Source organism: Psammomys obesus, unplaced genomic scaffold (assembly GCF_907164565.1).
Source record: "Psammomys obesus unplaced genomic scaffold, mPsaObe1.curated_primary_1811, whole genome shotgun sequence".
Classification (NCBI taxonomy): Eukaryota; Metazoa; Chordata; class Mammalia; order Rodentia; family Muridae; genus Psammomys; species Psammomys obesus.
In genome coordinates, this window is record NW_026585644.1 from 1,167,475 (window position 1) to 1,190,942 (window position 23,468).

The following is a 23,468-nucleotide window of genomic DNA, read 5'->3' on the forward strand; positions in this document are numbered from 1 at the left end:
TATCTATCTATCTATCTATCTATCTATCTATCTATCTATCTATCTATCTATCTATCTTATTTACTTTGCAAGGCAGGCTACAAGGATGGAGGGTGGATTTGGAAGGACTGGGAAATTAGTGGAATTGGGGCATTTCTTAGGGCTTTATTGCTATGAAGAGATACCATGACCATAGCAACTTTTATAAATAAAGAAAACATTTAATTGGGGCTGGCTTGCAGTTTCAGAGGTGTAGTCAATTATCATGGCTAGAAGCATGGCAGCCTCCAGGCAGACATGGTGATGGAGTTCTACATCTTGAGCAGCAGGAAGCAGAAGGAGACTGTATGCCAAACTGGGTGTAGCTTGAGCATAGGAGATCTCAAAGACCGCCCTTACCACAGGGCATAGGATGCAAGATCCTAAAGATTCATAAAAAAACTGTGTTAAAAAGTTAACATTTCTGTGTTAATTTATAGAAACAATAAAGTTAGCAAAAGGAGATAAGAGACTTCAAAAGAGATGCTGCTTAGATATTTATTACTAATGACTCAGTAGGTAGCTAAGGTCCTTGGAGTTTACCAGGCATCAGTTAATGACTTAAGAATACTCTGTGGAATCAGAAATCATTTGGAGATCACATTCCACCAAGAAATTTTATCTTGTGTAAATATAATAATATATACTGATTGGAAGTAAAATGCATTTTAAAGTTATTTTCTTACTCTCAATTCCTTTTGTATTTGTTTTTACCTTAGGATACTCTATCATAAGGATTTTATACCTCATCAATCCACATTGTATATTACCATGAATCCTTCGTTTTGTTTCATTTATGTAAGTTTGTATATAGGCATTTTAACACAGCAATAGAATTATACACATGGCTTTGTCACTGCTGCACAAACCATGGTTTCAGGTTATGCAATTCCTGTTTTCCATACTATTTTCACAAAATAGCTCAAGGTCAAAAGTATATTTCTATAGCTACAACTATAGAACAAAGGGCCATGCAAATTATGAATGTCATTGGTAGAAATTTTACCAACAGCTAGAACATCTACACAGAGGCAAAAAAGAATTCTAGGAAAATCAGACACATGGAGCACAGTGCACTTTCTCTTTGTATTAGGATATTTATTAGTTTTGGACTAATGGATGGGTTTCTTTCTAAGGAGCACACATTGCTTAGCGGTAAATGGGACCATTACAGCTCAGCCACATCTCCTTTTCATGCTTCCTTGATTCAGAGATGATTTGGTTGATTTCTGTTTCCATGGAGTCACTCTTGCCAACCAACCACTAATGCCAGGTTTACAGAGAACAGCAAGCACAGAATAGGTGTGGCTTTCACGTTGATCATGAATGATGCCCTCAGCAAAGGGTTTTTGTTGTTTGACACACTTAACAGGATACTTGATTGAGACCATTCCTTCTTGTCAGGAGTACCAAGTAGAAAGCCTTTTTATTTTTATTTTTCCCAGAACTGCTGCTAACCCTCTCCTTAAATCATCATTATCATAATAGCTACATTTTAGACACTATATGCTTTATAGCAAAAAATAGCGTTAGCATTTTGGCATAGTAATAGTGCTTTGAAGCTTAGGAATGAGAGGGTTGTTGATGTATCAGCATCTACATACTCTTAGTATTAGAATCCCAATGTCACAGTAACACTGCAAAATATAGGACAGCTTAAAAGACAAGAAATATTGTTACAGGTAGCTCACGCGATAGGACCACTCAGACACAATTTATAGCCAATTGAAAGTCTTTATTCCAGCCAGTCAGGACCACGCTCAATTATTTCCACACCTAGGTGTGACTACTAGTGTCCAAAGCGCAGGGCTTTGAAGGCAACAACCACACCCTGGCATCGTCTCTGCAGGCTGCAAGGAGGCTTTAAAGAAGCAAACTGTTTTAACAAGAGCGAAGATAAACTGTTAGCTGTAGTGCATTACTCAAAAGCAGCCTAAGTTAACATTTCATGACTTTGGGTTACTAGAATTCCATGGGATTCTCCAAATTTCTAGTTAAACTTGAAATAATCTCAGCAAGAATGCAAGGTAGAGGAATCTTTCCATTGTCTTTCTCTGTCACAATATCTCTTTTCATATTTCTGTGACTAGCAATTTGTAATAAAAGGCTTCCCTGGAGGCACTAGAGAAGTTTTTATTGTTTTTTCTAGCTGTCAGCTTTTCTGCGTCTTTGTCAATCTCATCTGCCCCTCTTCTCATGGCATTACCTTCTCCTCTGTGTATGCCTTCCTGTGGAACACTGCTTCTAAGGTTGAAGACTGGAATTTCCAGATAGCAAACTGAGCTCTATCGATTAGGAGGAACTCCCTTTCTCAGCTGGGTTCTCTCTCCACCTGATGTGGTAATGCCAGATCTGATAAGGAGTGTCCCATATCACTCAGGGAAGGTCACAGGCCTGATTCTTTCCTGGTAAGGAAGCCTGCTCAGCAAGCATCTGGGAATTTCTGGAACTACCTCACCCTGCTAAGGAGATCTTAGTTTTCAGGAATGACCTTCAATTACACTTGGATATTTTTCTCCATCCATAGGATAATTAAGTACTATGCTCTTCTTCTTGTGATAAGACCAAGTCCCTGCATATAAATGAGGTGCTGTACCACTACATGTAGATCTAGTATCCCTAGCACCCCTGACCCCATTGAATCAAATACATTCACATTCACACTCAAACCCCCGCCCACTGCCCGAGGTTTATAAGTCCCTGATTTCACATGCAATCAAGGTACATCCTCCTCCCTGAAAATTCCATGCTGAACGCCCAGGGCCTGGCTGCCAGCTAGGCTGGTTGGAGCCTGCCTGCCTTCTTGAAGCTTCTGAAACATCCAGGGCTTGACTGCTGCTCAGCTGGCCATGTTGACCTGCAATTGAGACCTGCCTTCTGGCTGGTTTTGGGCCTCTGCATGCTTAGCACAGCAACTTAACCAAGACCTGTAGCACTTTGATATCATCATAGGCTTTGGAATGCTGGAGCTACCATTGCCACCAGCAGTCTTATTCTGAGAGAGCTAAGTTGTAACACTCTGTGGAAAACTCTTTCCATACCCCTGCCTAGTGAAGAGGCCTTGCCTTTAATGCTCTAGCCCTCCTGGGAGATTTGGAACCTCTTTCCTATCTGGAAGCCCGAGCTTCCAGCTTGGCATTCAGCCCATTAGAATCCATCAGCTCCTGTACCATGCCCAGCAACAGCAGCTTGGGAGAATATCAGATGACTGTGGTGTCCTGCAGGGACTACTCACGCCCCCAGTGGCTCTGCTAAAGAAGGAACAAACACCCAAGTTCCCTTTGAATGGAGAACATCCCCATCCTCTTTGATTTCTTATACAAAATTTTGGTTTTGGAGTAAAGGCCTTTAGGGGTACTCCAGGATGATCTCATCTAGACAACTTTAATTTATTATATTTGCAAAGATCATTATTTCAAACAGGTCTCACCTGTTCTGGACGTGAAGATGGATTGAGGGGTTGGGCAAGGGTGGGGAAGGACAGTGGTGGGATGAGGTTTATTCAACCCAAATGCAGTAAGGGTCTGATAATCTTGAGTTCAAGGACAATGAGGTCATTTTTCCTTTTGTGTAGAGATTTATTAGGAGAGCACGGAACACCACAGAAAGAAAACATGACTGGAGTGCCAACATCCTCAGTGTGTTGTCTGTAGCCCCTGGTTGTTTAGGGTCTCCTGTAGACTGGGGTTGGTAAACTGCTTTGGGGGGAAAACATTTGCTTACATGTTTACAGGAAGACTCTCAGTAGGGTACTTGATATTTTCCAGTAGCTGTGGGTACAGAGAGAGGCTCCTGCAGATGAACATGGCCTCAGTGGACCCCATCCTAAGGGAAAAAGAACATGTTGCATTCTTGAATTCTCTGTGTTCATGATGTGCTGTTCATTGATGTATAGTTGATATTAGCTTATGTACTGATGCAGCTATAGTTCTATGTGGTTTTCCTAATTCTGTTTGTCCTGCTCTGAAAAAGTTAAGGTTGTGCTGACTTCTAAAATTAATTAGGGCAATTTCCCTCTTCCATCTGAGCATCAAATAAGCTTAGAATTCAATGTTTTAAAATGGATTCAATGTGATCCAATTTAGTCTAGTTCCCATTGGCTCTCAGTCAATATTTTTCTTTAATTACTTTCCAATTTATTCTATAATGATTGTGTTATTTACATTTTGATTTCTTCTTGAGAGAAAATTGGTAATTTGGAACTTGATAGAAAAAAAATTTTTGGAGGCTATCTACGATGAAGGTCTTCATCGTAGATAGCATTGCATGCAAGATGCTGTCATTCTTACTCTGCATGTCTCAGTTAGATCTTTTTTCCATTCTCAATCTTCTCTGTTCTGCAAAAATGAGAATCTAGACATATGCTTAGTATTTGAATAATAATAATAAATAATAATAATAATAATAATAATAATAATAATAAAGGAGGGTGTAACTGCTCCTGGGTATGGTGGAGGAGAAAGTTTATTTTAGATATCAGGGTAAGCTGAAACATTGAGGTGAGTTCAGAATGAACATTATGAGCAGAGCAGACTGAGCTGGCTCATGTAAGGAGAGGGAAGGAGGGAGAATGAAAAAGGAGATCTAGGAGCTCAAGAAGCCAGGAGACCTAGGGACCAAAAGGACTGTAACCAAAATGGCTGTGCTGTATAGGAATCAGAGAAGCTGGGGAAGGGAAAGCCCAGCCCATACAAGTAGCTGGAAAAGTTTAGGATATGGGTGAAATATGCCAGCCTGTAACAGGTGGGAACTGAGGGATGCTTGCATACTCTGGTGGTTTATCTTGAAGACCGTAGGGTTCCTGCTAGGAGCTTGCATTTCTGACTGTATGGGAAGCTTTTTGATTAAGCATTTTATATGTCACATTCAGTAGATCTCTGAAGAGTTTGATGGCCATGAATTAAATATACCTGAATTAGTTAGTTACTTTAGACTTAACCTTGAAAACACATACAGGAGGCTAAAAAAAGTTTGTCACTAAATGAATTAGATAACAGTTTACAAGTTAGTAGCTTTTCTAAGATTAGGATTTTATAGCTTTATCCTTGTTAGGTTTGAGACTTAAAAATTTGAGCTGAAGATTCTTTAGCATCAAAATAAATCTTTAAACCATAAATGTAGTCCATCAGAGAGACTGAGAACTTTATCCTTTTATGATTTACCATTTAAGAATATCATTTTTTTGAATGACCTCAGCTTTTTCAATAGCTGAAGCTTAACAAAGTCAAAGAGGTGAGACCATATATTATTAATTCAGATTGCCCTCAGGAATTTATAATCTTTATTTATCAAATATATTTATTCATCAAACATATGTTGTTTCTTATTCAAAGTTTTAGAAGACTGATTGTGAACACAGTTAGGAAAGACGTAAGTAGTTAGACGTACGTCTCTAGGTTAGCTTTCATTAACCTGATCATATCTTTATAACCTTAGGAATTTATCACATTCATCACACAAAAATCCATACCAATTCAAAATGATTTGTGTTGGTTCTCCTCCCACGGGTCCAGCCGAGGACAATGAGGACAGGGTGTCCAAGCCGAGGGGGTGAGAGATGCTAGAGTCACTAGGAAGACACCAGGAGTCCAGTAAATGCAGTCTGAGGGCTAGAGGATGCAGACTTCTTTATTCCCTGAAGAGAGAGCAAGTTGTATAGCTTTGTGACCAATCAGATTCCTCCACACCATCTACAGTCCTGTTTATCTCTAGCAGGCTCCCCAAAGTCAGGCCACACACCCTCCACCAACTACTTCCACAGTCATGTCAGCAGGAGTTGACCCAGGCCATGAGCTCCAATGGCTCCTTGCTGGGAATGCCCACAGATTTGGAGATAAGCTGTTGTTTCCTTAGTCTAAGTAGGTACAGTGATAAACCAAGGGCTCAGTAAGACTAAGAAGTTTTATAAGTGCTGCCTTAGTTGGTTTGTACTATGTGGTCATCTTAAGATGATGGTGAAGTCACATGACTTGTACCCTTAGTAAAACTTGTACCATAGTAAAACTGGCTACCAACCGTGTGGTTGATATTTAAAATAACTGTTATTTTTTTGTAGATTTACTTTATAAACAAGAGTTGAATCCCAGTTTCATGTATAGTATATTCTAAAAATCTGGGCATAGGGATTTTTTCTGAGACTGATACTCCAACCAAGGACCATGCATGGAGTTAACCTAGAACCCCTGCACAGATCCAGCCCATGGCTGCTCAGTCTCCAAGTGGGTTCCCTAGTAATGGGAACAGGAGCTGTCTCTGACATAAACTCAGTGGCTGGCTCTTTGATCACCTTTCCCTGAAGGGGGAACAGCCTTACCAGGTTACAGAGTAAGACAATGCAGCCTGATGAGACCTGATAGACTAAGATCAGATGGAAGGGAGGATGACCAGTGGGCTGGGGAAGGGGAAGGAAGGAGAAAAGGGATGGAGGATGGGATTTGGAGGGCATGAGGAAGGGGGATACAGTGGGGATACAATGTGAATAAATTCTAATTAATAATAAAAGTAAATTAATTTTAAAAGTCAAAAAAGTTGGATCACATATATATTTTGTTGTAGCAAATTAAGATGGTCTATCTAATTATAATTCTTTTTTATAAGTTTTAAGCCAAATTTTTGTTACAAATTTTTAACCACATCCAATGAACATACAAATCCTAAGATAGAGTTTAAGGAATATTTTAAGAAATTTTTTTTTGAGAGCAGATCACAGAGAAATCATAGAGATAAAAGATTTTTAAGAGTGGGAAGTAGAGAAACCTTAAAAATAAGAGACTTTTGGGAGTGTAGAATAGAGAAACTTTAGATATACAAGATTTGGGGTCATTTGTTTGTTCAGTTGCAGAAGGTGTTGCCATAGGAGAGATTTTGAAAACTAAATGTGCCCAACATTAGCCATTAATCTCTATTGAGGCCAAGCTGTTTATAGCCTGAGGAGGAGATGAAATTTCTATAAGTTCCAAGAGAGAACTGAGAAAGCACAGGTGGCCTGTGTGGGGCTTAGAGAAGCTGCAGGACAGCAGGACAGAGCCCAGAGACAGAGAACAGAGTTGCAGATGATAGCTCTGCTGGCAGAGGAGAGGCCTAAGAGTTGTCTCTTGTCCTTAAGAAAGAGAAAGAGCAGGCAGCTCTGAGGAAGGAAGAGAAAACCTTAGGAAGGAGCTGAGAGAGGGCAGGACTGCAAAGTATCATAGAAACGTTGAGCTTTGGGATTGCACGCAGTTTCTGGAAGGAGGAGACAAGGAAAATGGCACAGGAATTGTTGCCAGGATTGCTGCTCCTAGCAGTGGTGACAAAGAGAGAGAAGCTTAGGCAGATAAAGTGTCCTCATGGTAGGAATTTCCATCCAGGGCATCCCCAAGTGGAATGGAAGAGAGTGGAACATCAGAGAGTGATGTTCCAAATCACAGAGGAAGGTGTCCCTTATCCTTGTGATTGGTGCCTCGTGGGGGCTGAGGGGCTTCCTGACAAATCCACGTGGCTTTTGTAGTAAGAGTAAACAAAACAGAAGCTCAAGATGACATTTATCCAGTAGAAAACTAAAGGGGGGGGGGAGCAGATGAGGCTTTTGCGAAAAGGGAGGGTGTAAGTATCCTTAGCAGAGCAGGCCAGAGCCCAGAGCCTAGAGTGTGAGACAGCTGCCTAGGAGGTGGCCTGGGAGGGCTTAGAAGGCTCTAGGAGCCAGTAGAGAGTGGACAAGAAGTGAGTGCAGGGAGGAAGCTCAACGTTTCTATGATACTTTGCAGCCAGTGTGGACTAGCTTGATCTGGTGCAGGCATGATGTGAGAACCACAGCTGCCATGAGCCTGTGAGGGCACTAGATTTGTAATGTCCAGAAGATATTAATTTGTAGCAATCTTCCCCAATCTCCAGGTCTTAACATCTTTCTACTCACGTTTCACTGATGCACCTTAGACGTGTGGTACCGATCTCTCATTGGAGCTGAACCCTCCCCAGCCACCTGTTCTCTGCTCTGTAACCAGTAGTGCGTTTGTGTATTAGCTGCTATCTGCTGCATAAGGAAACGTCTCTGATGAGGGGTGAGGGAGTTGCACTAGTTTATGAGCATAAAGATAAATATTTAGGCAGTTTGAATCTATGCTCCTTTAGGAAAATAATATTACTAGAGTTGATGACCTTTCCAGTCATGAGTTCTTGGTGAGTTTGCAGTACCAGGCATAGATTTCCTCTTGTGGAGTGAGCCTTAAGCCCAGTTAGAAACTTTTAGTTACTACATCACACCCCTGCAAGCCTTGCAGCAATGGGCACACCTCTCCAGACCAGGCATCAATGCAGTTCATAGGGGTTACAACTGATAAGACTACTGATGACTTTCCCTCAGCAGCCTGTATAGCACCTTCTGGCACTGTGAACACCAGCCAGCAAGGAGGATTACTAGTCAGTATCAGATGGATTTCTCCTAGTTCTCCAATCAATGTGTGTGGTGTTTTTAGTAATAGGACCTTTCTTACCATCAAAGTCCAGTGGGCAAGAGGGGTTATGATAGCCATATTGTTTTTAGGACTCCCTGGGACCCACTCTGTTGAACAACTCTATGGGAATTATCTCATATCTAACACTAGGCTTTTTAGTTTGTAAACCTTTTCTTCTAGGAGGAGCATTATCTATCCTTGTGGGGTAACTTCAGTCAAATCACTTTTATATGTGTCTCTTTGCAGTTTACAAGGTAGTAGGTTTCCACGAGTCATTTTCAAAAATCCTTAGTGTTATTTATCTTTCATGGTCACCTTTCTCTGCTCCACACTCTCATCTGCCTATTCTCCCAACCATACTATCTGTGTTCTATTATTGTATCTCCACTCCTTTAAACTCCTCACCACCCTAAAGGGTCTTTCTCTAGTTTCCTGGGTTGCATGGGTACTTCAAGGAAAACACACACATCTAAATATTTGAAACTATGAGGTACATGTGAAAGAGAGCACTCTGTGTTTCTTGTCTGACTGCTGTAGCTAAGACTTCAGGCACTATACTGAATATGACTGGAAAGACTGAGCACTCTTGTTTCATTCCAGATTTTAAAGGAAATTCTGTCAGTTTTTCTCCTTGAGTATAATGTTGGCTATAGGCTGTTTGTGGATGTAAACAAACAAACAAATAAACAAAAAAGCAAAAGGAAATGAAAGAAGGACATGGCTGCTCCTAGGTATGGTGAAGGAGAAGGTTTATTGTAGATATGAGGTAGAGCATAGCCAGAGACATTTGGAAGCTTCCAGACTTAAAGTGACTGACAAATTGAACAGGGCTATGTAAGAAGAAGGGGGAGGGCAGAGGCAGAGAGGCAAACCAAGAGCAGAGGGTCCATATAACCAAAATGTGTTATATAGGAAAGAGAAGCTGGGAGAAGGGTAGCTCACTTCAGTCCCTGGGCTGAAGAAGTTTAGGATAGGGGTGGGGTATGCTAGCCAGGAGGACCCCTGTAACAGATAGGTACTGAAGAATGCTGGGAGGACCCAGTGGCCAGCGGCAGCTTTGATATATTAATAAGCACCCAGTTAGCTATTTGTCCTGGATTTGAGACATAACAACTTCTAACTGGGAAAATGAAAGTAAGCCAGCAAGAATGTCTAGCCTCAGAATGTAAACATGTATTCAAATCCTGAAGAGACCGCATTAATAGGACACAGGGATGAACAGAAGAAAGATGAAGGAGATAACATCTACTAAAGAGAGATAATAAGACATCAAGAGATAACCATGATCATTGCTCTAAGCACACTCTTTGGAAAAGAATGAGTCCACACATTCATGGATATTTTATGAAAGATGAAAAGCTGTGAGGAAAAGACAAAACTTCTTTACAGAATAAAGGAAACAGAAAAACTCACTGTTTCCAGCTGTCATCATAATAATTAAATTTCATTAATTTCATCAATAAATACCAAAATCAGACCCCAAAGAAAAGATAGATCTACATTTAGTAATGTCTATATTCTGGTCTCTAATTATTGAACAATTAAGGGGAAAAAGCAGATGAAGACAGAAAATAGTCAAAACAATGTCAACTAATTGCAAAGCACAGGAAATAACTGAGTACTACACTCCAGTTTCAAGTGCATATGTAGCCTTCAGAGAGACCATATGCTCAGTCAGAAAACACGTCTCCATTTTCAAATAATGTTATTATGTAAGATTCATTAGCAATAAGATATCCAGAAAAGTCTTAACATTTCCACAGTCAACAAACACTTCTAAATAACACACGAATCACAGGACAACCTGCAGCACCGTTAGAAAATATACTTGTTAATATTGAAAATAACACACACGTGTGTAGTAGAGGAAAGACTGTGTAATCTGAAATTCTTATGTTAGAAAAGCAAAAATGTACACACCTACGCTTCTACCCCGAGTAAAGCCGTAGGGAGAGAAAATGAAAATTAAGCTCAAAGAATACAAAAGTGGAATAATAAAAACAAAACAAAAATTATTGAAAAAAGATACATAATATTTCCATGCATCAGATACCACTGGTCATAAAATTGACCTTCAATAACAACATTAAATTAAACAGTCATCATTCTGTAACAGAAGAAGCTGAGTGAGATAAGAATCACGGATAAGTGTAAGAACCGATCTCAGTAGGATCATCTAAGAAGGTCTGCTTTGAAGAGTCAACAAAAACTTGGATGTATTTTTTCCAGTAGGTATATATTTCCATCACTAAGATATGGGACAAGCAGCAGAGAGAATTATCAAAAGTTGTGTTTTTTTCAAAACAAAATTTATGGTGTCTTAAAAGACAGATTATCAATATCAGAAAGAAAATTTGGGCTATCTAAAGATACCATACATATATGTTTAGTGATCTAATGAACTTTATAAAAATCACTTAATTACAGTGAACAGAATGCTTAAAAAACAATAAATTAAAAAACAGACACAATAAAAATGTAATTTTACCTCTATAAAATAAAAAAATTAAATTTTTTTTTTTTTTTTTTTTTTTTTTTTTTTTTTTACTTGGACTCCTCCCTAAGGAATGCTCTCAAATCTGCCTACTTTCTTTGGTGAGTTTCATCAAATATGGAAGAGAGAAATATGACCAAAATTAGCTATCTCATGGAGAAAAAAATTAATGAGGAAAGAACATTTTCTATTAAATGTTGTAAGCCTAATACAATCTTGATGTTAATGGTTGGTGGATATTATCAAAAAAGGAAACCATACAAAGACAGGAAAGCTAAAACTCAGCAAATACTGTTAGTTTGAATTCAGACATTTAATTTTTCGGAGTTAAGTTGACTTATTTCAGTAAAATGATGCTTCTTCTGTATTTGAAAATCAAATCATGTGATTCTCATAAATGTCAAAAATTCAGCATCTCAACACTAAAAACTGGTAACAAATTAACAGGATAAAGAATCAATTCAGTAATGAGCACTAAGGAAAAATAACTATAAAAGTTAACACCTATTATTGCAAGTGTTAGGCATTAATTGGGAAACATGCAGCACTTCTAAGAATGGTAGCTAGACAAAAATGCACCACCCACACCATCAAAAGCCCACATGGTTTTAGATGGCTTTTCTTTTCTTTTTTTGAAATGTTGCAGAGATTATGAAACAACTCCCTTTATAAGAGGCCACTCATTCTTTTTATCTCCTTTTTAAAATACAAAGTGATTGGATTATTTGTGTAGTTAAGTAGCAAGTTTACAAAATAATTGTGAGAACTACCAAGTGAATTTTAAGCCTAAGCCATTCAGGTTTGATGTATGTAGCTTTTCAATGGCTATCAGCAATTCCTCTATCTGCTGTTCAAACTTCGTTATACCAGCCTGTGTGTCTTCATACTTTTTCTCCTTTGGCTGTGGTTAGAGTTAGTGTATTTGTTTTTTATTTAATTTTTTTTGAAAGTAGCTGTTCATCGGTTTTCTAATGCATTACCATAGTGGAGATTTACTATCTACCAGCTCTGAAGTTTATAGTCCAAACTTGGTTTTAGTAGTCAATTCAAAGTGAAGGCAGGGCAACTATCTTCCTACAGGTACTAGGCAGAATCCTTTTCTTGCTTTTTGTAGCTTCTAGATGAGGTCTGCATTCCTGGTTTTAGAATTGCATCCTTCAGCTTCAAAGTAGAGCCAGATGCTTTCTTTCTATATCACACATATGTGCACGTGCACACACACACACACACACACACACACACACACACACACACACACACGATAGGTAGAGACATATGACATGATATATTAGATAAAGATATAGACATAAATATCAAGAGCTTTGTAATCAGTTTAGGAACGCTCAGACAACCTCTCTATTTCACAGCCTTTGATACAAATGTTGAAAGTCCTTTTGTAAGGTAACTCACACAGAGGTTCCAGTGCTGGGGACAGGGTCTTTCAGCACAAGGTGGTGATACTCTCCCTGCCACAAAGGCAAAAGTCATGGCTTTTCATTTCTGAGATGTAGTTACAAAGAAACCAGCTTTAAGCCAGTGTTCTCTCTCAAAACACCCTTAAGAAAAACTATTTGAGATTTTCTGTCTTGTGGGAAGAAAGAAAGAAACAAATGCCTCTAACCAGTACTCAGCAAGGGCCTAAGAAAGAGAAATCCAGTGAATCATTCTTGCAAAGTGGCTCCCTGTATCCAGTTGCCAGCATCCAGTAGCCCTGGCCACTGCATTGATGGCAACTTTGTAAAAACAAAATAAAACAAAACAACAACAACAAAACACTGCCTTCCAACTCAGTCTCCCATGCAATTCCATGGCATAGGTAATGTGAAATAAAATGTGTTTTAACTGAATAAATTTTGGAAAATTGATTATGAAAAAAATAGAGATCTAATAAAAATTCAACATACTAAAATTTATTCCTATAGTTCAGAAAAAAAACATGTTTTAAAAATTCAACTTACCATAGCTTTAAAAATGTTAGTCCTATATATAAAAATTACATATATGAGCTTTATAGTAAAATTATTTAAGTGCCACAACCAAATAATAATACACACTGATAAAGACAAATCAAGTAATAAAGGCAAGACAACAGATTATGATATCTGCAATGATAAACTTGTGCTTTGCTGGTAAAATTATTTCACAAGATTTTAAATATTTAAAATTTGCATGTAATTTCTAATGAGAAAAATTCTAAAGCATTACCAATATTTTTTGAATTTTCTTACTCAGACTTGACCAGTGATTAGATGGTTTAGCAAGTTCTCTGTACTGATTTCATTGTCTCCTTCATAAAATACAATCTCAGTGAGAATGACAGCTCAGTTGCTTTTTTTCATGGTTCTGTCCTGTCTTCTAGGATTCCACTGGTGATATAATTGACCTTCAGTAACACGATTAAGTTAAACAACTGTCAGTCTATAAGAGAAGAAACTGAGTGAAATAAGGACCACTCATGAGTGTACGAAGGTCTGCTTAGATAAATCAACCAAGCTCTTCAGTAGTTTCTGAAGGTCCTTAACTACAGCCTGAGTTTGGGACCTAAAACTCACTTTTTCCTTATGTTGTATAATAGACAATGCGGATGTATATAGAGGAGTGTACCTCTGAACATTTCCAAAGACATTCCTTCAAGAGAAAATGCAGACAATTTTGAACCCCAGATTAGAAAGCAGTCATGCCTCATGATCATCACAATCAATTAACATCACCCAAACAACTGCAATGAGAGAAACCATAGTGCACCGTGCAGCAAATATATGTCTGATGGTCTCCACATGTCTCTCCCACAGCACCCTGAGATTATGGAGCTCATTAATTCGTAAGCACATTTATGTAGAGGGAAACCTTTAAAGAGGTGATACATTTATGTTCCATGAAAGTAGACATGTGTCTCCCCACCTTCATGAGTGCTGACAGAATTAGAATTTTCATCATTTGAAATAAAGCTGTTATTCAGATAAATAATGGAGTAAGCATTAGTTGTGATTCTCTGACTCTAGGTTTTAAGTTTAGACAAATTCCACAGTCTCTGCTAGGTTTGTATGCTGCTCTGTTTGCTAGAACATTTTATTGAAATAATATTAACTTCCGTACCTCTACCTCAAATAGGACAGAATTTACATATCTCTGGACTTTTCATCCTCTATTAGCTATGAGTATTTTCACAAAGTTACTGTTACTGACAGAGGCTACAAAAGTATCTTATAACCTCTCAGCCTGGGTTTGTTGACTTCAGAATCCTTGAGTCATTACCAACCTCACTAGGTGGGCCATGGTCTCATGGCCATGCTCCTGCCTCAGCGTTCTGAGTTCTAAGATTACCATTACTTCTTGTCCTCCATAATCTCCAACAGTCCTCTTCTATAATATTGGAATTTTGTCTGTTTTTTTTTCATTCATCTGTTCACATGGCACATTTATTTTTCAACTAAGATGACAACAAGTAAGATGTCATGGAAAATTTGTGATTACAGTCCATTTCCTCATTCGCATACAGAAATTGTTTGTTTGTTTGTTTGGTGTGTGTGTGTGTGTGTGTGTGTGTGTGTGCGCGCGCGCGCGCGCGCGCGCATATGCCACTGCACACATGTAGATGTCAGATAACAATCAAATTTGGGGACTTGATTTTCTTTCTTAACCATGTGTTTTTAAGGGATGGAACTTGGGTTGTCAGGCTTGGTCACAAGTGTCTTCACTTTCTGAGACAACACATCATCCTAAATTCACTTTTTATATTAATCAAGGTGTCATTTGGGATGTGGTAAGATTCTAGGAGGAGAACATCATGTTCTCACATGGACTACAGGTTAAATAGGACAGAAAGACTGTATACTACCCAGGATGTTCTTTTCCTTTCACCCAATACTGCTAAAGTTTATAAATTAGTTACTCTTCTAATTGAGATGACAAAATGCCTAATAAAAGTAATGTAAAGCAGGAAGGTTTTATTTTGGGTCACAGTTTATTGGGGTACAGTCCATTCCTGTATAAGGACTCTGACTTGGGTGTTCCTGTTGCATTTACAGTCATGAAATAGAGGTAGATGACTGCTGGTTCTCTATTCTGTTTCTTCGTTTTATTTAGTCTCAAACCCCATGGAATCATGCCACATACATTCATAGCAAATATTCTTCATCAGTCAGTTTTCTGCAGACATACCCTCCCAGACATATGCAAAGATTCTTTTCCAATGTAATCTTAAATCCTGCTCATTTGACAAGCAAGATTAGCTATCATAGATGAGGTGAAGTGGCCACATAGAATTTTGGGAGACTTGCTCCATTTCTTCATCATTCCACTGAAGCCCTTGTACATAGGTGTCATGACACAGGGGCACAGATATATTGGTCTTGATGCTCGCATATGGCAAGATTTTTTTCTAGAGGAAATGTGTGTGTGATTCAGTGTCAACCTCTTTCCCACAAGGATGAAACTGAAGGCTCTATTTGAGATGTAGGTAGCAATTAGTGTGGAAATTTACAGAGACACGGCATGTAGAATAGAGAATATAGCCAGCTTGCATGAAACATGGGCACAAGCAAGACTAGCATCTCTACCATTTTAAGACAACAAAGCCTTCAGATTATTTGTTAGTACAACAACATATGACTCAACAGGGTCAGGAAGCTTCTGATGCCCATAAAGATCAATGTTCTGTGATGCTGTCAATAAGACGATGATACCACTGGTTAAATTTTCATCAGCATCATTCTTCCAGAGAAGGTGGACACTCAGCAGTTGGGTGATCCTGATCCATTCCTCTGCCTTAAAGTTAATTCCCACTTAGAGGCATAACCTGCTCTTCTCGGATAAAGGATGGTGTCAGTGAAGCTCAGGAAAATCCTCAGAAAAAGTGGATAAAATTCTAATGCTTTTGGAAATCTGCTTGTTTCACTATTAAAAAGAAAGCTTTCCCCCGCCCCCAGCTTCTGGCTATTACAAATAAAGCTTCTATGAACATGGTTGAGCAAATGTCCTTGTTGTGTACTTGAGCATATTTTGGATATGTGCCTAGAAGTGGTATAGCTGGATCTTGACGTAAAATTTCTAATTGTCTGAGAAATCACCAGATTGATAGCACCAGATTGATTTCCAAAGTGGTTGTATAAGTTTACATTCCCACCAGCAATGAAGTAAGGTTCCCCTTTCTCCACATCCTTTCCAGCATGTGTTGTCACTTGAGTTTTTGATTTTAGCCATTCTTATGGGTGTAAGGTAATATCTCAGGGTTGTATTGATTTGCATTTCCCTGATGACTAAGGATGTTGAACATTTTAAGTGTTTTTCTGCCATTCAATGTTCCTCTATTGAGAATTCTTTGTTTAGTTCTGTACCCCATTTTTTTAATTGGATTACTTGATTTGTTGCTGTTTAACTTCTTAAGTTCTTTATAAATTCTGGGTATTAGCCTTCTGTTAGATACAGGGTTGGGAAATATCCTTTTCCAATCTGCAGGCTGTCATTTTGTTCTGATGACGGTGTCCTTTGCTTTACAGAGCTTTTCAGTTTCATGAGGTCCCATTTATTGATTGCTGATCTTAGAGCCTGTGCTGTTTGTGCTGTTGGTGTTCTTTTCAGGAAGTTGTCTCCTGTGCCAATGAGTTCAAGGCTCTTCCCCACTTTTTCTTCTAACAGGTTTAGTGTGTTTCAGATGTCCCTCAGTTGAGGAATGAATACAGAATTGTGGTACATTTACACAATGGAATACTACTCATCAATTAAAAACAAGGAAATCATGAAATTTGCAGGCAAATGGTGGGAAGTAGAAAAGATCATCCTGAGTGAGGTATCCCAGAAGCAGAAAGACACACATGGTATATACTCACTTATAAGTGGATATTAAACATATAACATAGGATAATCATACTAAAGTCTGTACACCAAAAGAAGCTAAGCAAGAAGGAGGACCCTGGGTAAGATGCTCAATCTACATTCAGAAAAGCAAATGGGATGGACATCTGAAGAGGGAGAAAACAGGGAACAGGACAGGAGCCTGCCACAGAGGGCCTCTGAAAGACTCTACCCAGCAGGGTACCAAGCATATGCTGAGACTCATAGCCAAACTTTTTGCAGAGTACAGGGAATGTTATGAAAGAAAGAGGGAGATAGAAAGACCTGGAGAGGACAGAAGCTTTACAAGGAGAGCAACAGAACCAAAATATCTGGGCACAGAGGACTTTTCTGAGACTGATACTCCAACCAAGGATCATGAGATAACTTAGAACCACTGCACAGAAATAGCCCATGGCAGCTCAGTGTCCAGGAGGGTTCCCCAATAATAGAAATAGGGACCATATCTGACATGAACTCATGGGCGGGCTTTTTGATCATCTCTACATGAGGGGAGGGAGCAGCCTTACCAGTCTACAGAGGAAGACAAACAAGCCAGTACTGATGAGACCTGATAGAATAGAGTCAGATGGAAGAGGAGGAGGACCTCCCAAAGCATTGGACTGGGAGAGGGGTACAGAAAAAGAAGAGGGAGGGAAAATAGGATTGGGAGGGCATGGAGAGTTGGCTACAGCTGGGATACAAAGTGAATAAACTGTAATTAATAAAATAAGTTAAAATTATGTGTAACAACAACAACAAAAAAAAAACAAGTGAAAAAAAGGTCAGCTTTTCTTTATAAAACTGCATAAGCCCTTACATCACAGGAGTTTAATGAATGACTCTGGTTCCTATTTTATGAGATCATCCATGATTTTACTAACTCATAGAAAATAATAAAGTGAAGTATAAGTACACATTAAAAGGTTATAGAAAATGTTCGTCTCCCCCCCCCACCAAGAAGGCTAAAATGTATTAGTAATGGAGGGCTAGATATTGGTCAATGGACTTAACTAATTAAAACACATGGATAATTAGATATCCCTAGTGAGCTGAAACTAATGACTGAATTTAAAGTTCTAATAGAGTACAATGAAGAATAATTCTTGCTTATGTAGTGCTAGCCTGGTGTCAGTGACATAATTTAACTTTCTAATGACCTTTTCATTCAGATTTGATTAATTCCATATCAAGGCATTAGCTCATGCAATGAGTCTTAATGCCACGTTAGATATTATAATTATCCAGCAGAATAAGGCCTATAAGCACTCAGAATTACAATAGAAAATGTCATCATCTAGAAGTGCTTTGGCATTGGGAGACAGATATAGGGCAGAATTATCTATTATCCACGCAGCTATCAAATGTGTAGATAACAGGGGATATGAAAATGTGCTTATAGTTGCCAACGACTTCAAATTATCCAAAGTTATTAGTACCAAAACTCTAATGAAAACAACTTGATTGCTTTTCAAAATAAATTTGTTTTCTTTTCTTTCATTTACATATTGTTTTCTAGATGTTGGATATTTCCTTGGCATCCACTGGCCTTACACTTTTTTCAGGGATACTTTAGGCTGACAAAAACTCAGCTTGTGAAGTTGCCCACACTTTAGTTCTGGAAAAAAAAAATAGCGTTAAGCAAAAAAGTGTTGGAGGTTTCCGTTGAAGCTGAGAACAAGGATATTGAGCAGTTTATAATGGAGTATATTTCCAGAGAGAAAATGAAATATATATTCTATTTTCCAGGTATGAGCTGGTAAGCCTCATTTTTAAGAGGGCTGAGTCAGGCTCAGCATTTTTAAAATCTCTGACCAAAGAACTGAGTCAAATGTCTAACTCTTCTTTCATTTAGTATAGGTTACTTCAATTACGTAGAGTTTAGCGTTTATTGTTGCATTTGGTGCAACAACCATTCAGAGGAGGACAATTTTGTTAGTATAATTCTTCATTCTCCTTTTACAGGGGGAGATACTGAGACGAGGACGCAGCAACCCAAGTGACTTAACTAAGACTAGTATCTAATAAAAGTGACTGCTAGTGTGGTGTCAGTGTAAAACACTAGGCCTGGTTACGCCAGCTACCAGGAGGCTGAGGGTGGGAGGACTGCTGAAATGTGGTCAGGCTTGATAACAGAGAAGATCCATTTCAAAAGAAAAGCACGAGAGTCCTGGCATTGCTCAGAACAGTCACGACTCCATTCTAACTAAATTCCCTGTCAACTGTGTGTTGCTACTATTGTTACCAGACTTTTCTAGGCCCTATTTTCCACACATAGTCTGAGGAGTTATGTTATGACTGAATGAGATAATAAAAAGAAATGTTCATAAAAGAATCCCAAGTACCCAGGAGACTGAGGCAAGAGGATGACAAATTTGATGCAGTCCTGGGCTATATGAGTTCTGGAACTTCAAGTCATTCTCAGCTATGTAGCAAGACTAGGGCTCAGAAAACATAGATAGACAGACAGACAGACAGATAGAGAGATTGTGAGAGATGGGAAGGTAAGTAGGTAGACAGATAGATGAGACACACACATAGAGACAGAAATAGAACAAGAGAGAGGTTTATTTCTTCTTTATAAATACAATATTTTAATTATTCCTTAGAGAATTTAATACCTGTATACAAAGTATTTTGATCAATTCAACCCTATTTTGTCTCCTCATTTCTCATAAATCCAACCTCTAACACCAACCCCCATTCCTGAACTTCATATTCTCTCTCTCTCTTTTGTAATCCAATAATTACTATTTGAGCTTATTCAGATAAGCATGAGACCATCCACTTATTATAGTCTGTTACCCAGGGGCACACATTTAAAGAAAAACGACCCTCTCTCCTCCAGCAGCCATTACCTGTCAATAGCTTCTCTGTCAGAAGTGGAGACCAGTGGGCCCCCGCACCCTTCGTGATGGAATGCTGACTGTCTTGCTCTTGTGCAGATGATCATAGCTGCTGTGAGTTCACGAGTAGAGTACAGCAGTTCTGTCATGTAGTCAATGTTGTCTTGCTCCAGTCCTTCCCAATTTCTGGTTTTAAGTTTTTTTTCCACCCCCCTCTTATGCAATGGTCTCTAAATCTTGCAGAGATATCCCGTTTGTGACTGAACACTCCACAGGCACTTACTTGCCGCATTTGTGAGTTTTGTATTAACTGTTGCCACTGCATAAAGCAACCCTTATGATGATTGCTGAAAGCTGTATTAATATATGGATATGGATATGTGGATTTTGAAGACATTTTGATACTATGTTAATTTAGTGAAATAATAGTTACTTCCTGGGGCCTATGTGCTTCCATTCTAAGGGTTCTTGACCATATTTATAGCAGCAGGGGTTAAGGTTTTTATTGCTGTAAAGAAACAACATGATAAAAATAATTTGGGGAGAAAAGAGTTTGTTTTTATTATACTTCCATATCACAGTTCATCTCCAAAGGAAGGAAGTACAGGACCTCAAATAGGGCAGGAACTTGGAGGCAGCTGGTATGAAGGCTATGGAGGAGTGTTGATTACTGGCTTGCTCCTTATGACTTACTCAGTTTTACTATCTTATAAAACCCAAAATCACCAACCCAGGGATGGCAACACCCGCAATTAGCTGGACCCTCCCAGCCTTGTAGAAGAACAGATTCAGTGTCTCTGTAGGTACTTACGTTGATATGCACATACAGTCATAATAAATATAGTAAAAGTAAATCATTACAGCACTTACATATATCATTGAACATGAGAAGTTGAGCTGGTGCCTACCTAGAATCTTCACCTTTTATGACTAGTGTTCATGTTCTGCACATTCCCAGAGGAGGGAGTAAACACCAATCCAGCTACAAACTCTTGAATCTACAACATGTGCATGCTATGCTGGTGCAGCAGCGGCACAGAAGTTGTGGATTTGACAGACCATCACCTGACTGGATGTAAGGCCCACTTCATGAAGTAGAACCCACGTCTGATACTGTTTAGGTGACCAAGAACCTGAGACTTAATAGGCTATGGACCTAAGGGAAAACCAAATATTATTGTCTGCTAAAGAAATATAGCAGTAAAATGACTAATAATGACATTCTGTCATACAGCTAGCTCAGTGTCTTCCTCGGCTCTCATCAGAGAAGTTTACTGTGGCAGTAGGTGGAAACAAACACAGAGACCCACAACTGGACAATGAACAGAGAGTGAGAGATCTTGGAAGACTCAGTCCTAATTCAAATTCCTCCCTTCAGGGCTCAGTATGAGTCAATGGGGATGGAAGAAACTAAAGCGTGCCTTCCAAATACAATAGGACTGACGTCCAGAAGAACTCGCAGAGACTGTGGTGGCATGTACAGGCTGGCTCAGGTCCTAGCCAGGGCTGGAATCTGAACTTGACCTCCATCCATAACCCAGATGCTATCTCCAATTGACAATGGCCAACAAGTGAAAAATTAGCTTTTCTCCAGTGCAGTCTCACTGGGTACACAAGCCCAAGAAGGAAGGCATTGCCATAGATGAGCCCAGCACAAAATGAATTCAATACTATTTTTGGAGCTGTTTTTCTTCTATTGCTTGGTTTGGTTCTTTTCAACCTCACTTGTCTTTTACTTATCTATTATGGTTTCTGATTTTGTAGTTACAATGTGTGTGTGTCTTATGCCTTCTCTGTTTCTCTTTTCTTTGTTTATCTGCTTGCTTTGCTTTATTCTAGCTTGATTGTCTTTTATTTGCATGTTTATTTTCTAATGATGGAGAGAAAGAAGGAATGGAGTTGGATTTTGGGGAAAGTGGGGAGGATTTGGAAGGAGAGGAGGAAGGAAAAGCTATGATGATAATATGTTGTATGAAAAAAATATTTTCAATTAAAAAAAGAAAAAAGAAGAGGTGAATTTGAAAGAGAGCAAGGGAAATTGTTATGTGGGAGGTGCTAGAGGGATAAAAGGGAAGGAAGATAATGATGTAATTATATTTTAAGCTAAACAAAAATATTAATTTTAAAAGTTCCCATGTACATTCAGTCAAATAGGTTTTTCTATATACTTTAAGGAATAACATTGGATTAGCAGAGGTTAGACTGTTCAAGCTCAGCACCGAAAACACCAAACCTACACAGTTCTTTACACTATATTGAATTATATATTTATAATCGTCAATGGAAATAATAAATTCACATGAACTATTTGTTTAGAATATAATTTATAATTAAATGAATTGAAAAGGAAACTTTGGGAAAAAAATCTTTAAAACTACTTACCATTATGACTTTTATATAGCAAAATGATAATAACATAATGCTTCCATTGATTATTTTTACCAAAATTTACGTTGGTTTGCCAAATCCTAGTGGCAGATAAACTGATATTTGATAAATGCACGGATTTTTGCGGGGAAGGGTTCTTGGGTTTAGGAGATAACTGTGTAAAATCTCACCCCACAAGCAGGAGGACCCAGAGCCCACCTAACGGTGTATCTGGCATCACACAGCTATGGTCCCAGGGCTCCTGCGCATGATGGAAGACAGAGATAGGAAAATATCCCGACTCTGTGAGTCAGTTAGCCTGCCCACACAGCAGTGACCAAGAAATAAAGTGTCAATGAAGAACTGACATGAGGCGTTCTTCTTCTCCTTTACCCGCGTGTTGAGGCAGCCACAAAGCTACACACACACACACATCATACACACATAAACACGGAGATTAAAAGAAGTTTCTTTAATAACTGTCTCATCAATAGTTATAGCATGTAACATGAATGTTGGTTGATATTTATGTTTAATATGTTGGCAAGAAACAGCACAGATGTGTGTATGTCCCTTGCCTTGATCTTTGAAAGCACAAACAATGTCCTTCCTAAGTCAGATGATTACTTTAAATGAGAATGAATATTTCTTCACTTTTATATAATAATATCATTCACAACTTGGTTATCTGACACACTTTCAACAGTAAGTAGCATTCTGGACATTTCATGAGATCAGATAATGAACAAACTAGTAATTCAAAACCTGACTTGTAGCATTTGCTAGCCATAACTGCTGCTGCTTAAAATTGTTCCGAGTTCACTGACTCCTAAGGGATATCCACAAAGCAGGAACAGTGGATAAGTGGTCTCATTAAAAGCACAGGGGATAATGAAGGATAAAAAAATAATTGGATGTTAGTAGTCTGACTTTTTATTTGTTTCTTTGGCATGTTCTTATTGTACATGGCATATATATATATATATATATATATAAAACATCAAATTTTCATAATGGATTCTTTTAGAATAGCTTTAAAACCTCTTGAAAATTTAACAGGGCTCTCTCCTGTGAACCAGTACTCACTGGCTGGAGCCCACCTGGTTTTAGATATTCATTTTTAATATCTAAAACTATCCATTTTAGTGGGCATTTTAAGACTTAACATTATAAATAAATATCTAATTAGATATGTAGATATTACTTTCTTCCCTCTTTCCAGTCTTTCCACTTGCCTACTGTACGTACATAAAACACCCAGCCCCAGGCAGCAGGGCAGCCTTGCTGGTGTGCTGAGGAGTCTTGGGAAGGTGGTTGATAGCTGCCCTTCTCCAGTCAGTTTCAGAAGCTTCAAACAACACCTCCCTGGAAACCATTATATAGTGCATGCACCAATTTGACTGAAAGTTTACAATCTGTTTTATAATCTACCCATCTAGCGTAAAATAGTAAAACCCTAAAATCAAAGGGAAGAGGTCCTTT

At 38.6% G+C, this 23,468-nt stretch overlaps 1 pseudogene; it reads left to right on the forward strand.

Moving 5' to 3' along the window:
- The window catches only part of LOC129687193 (T-complex protein 1 subunit delta-like), a 108,032-nt pseudogene that overhangs the window by 569 nt on the left and 83,995 nt on the right, over positions 1-23,468 (forward strand).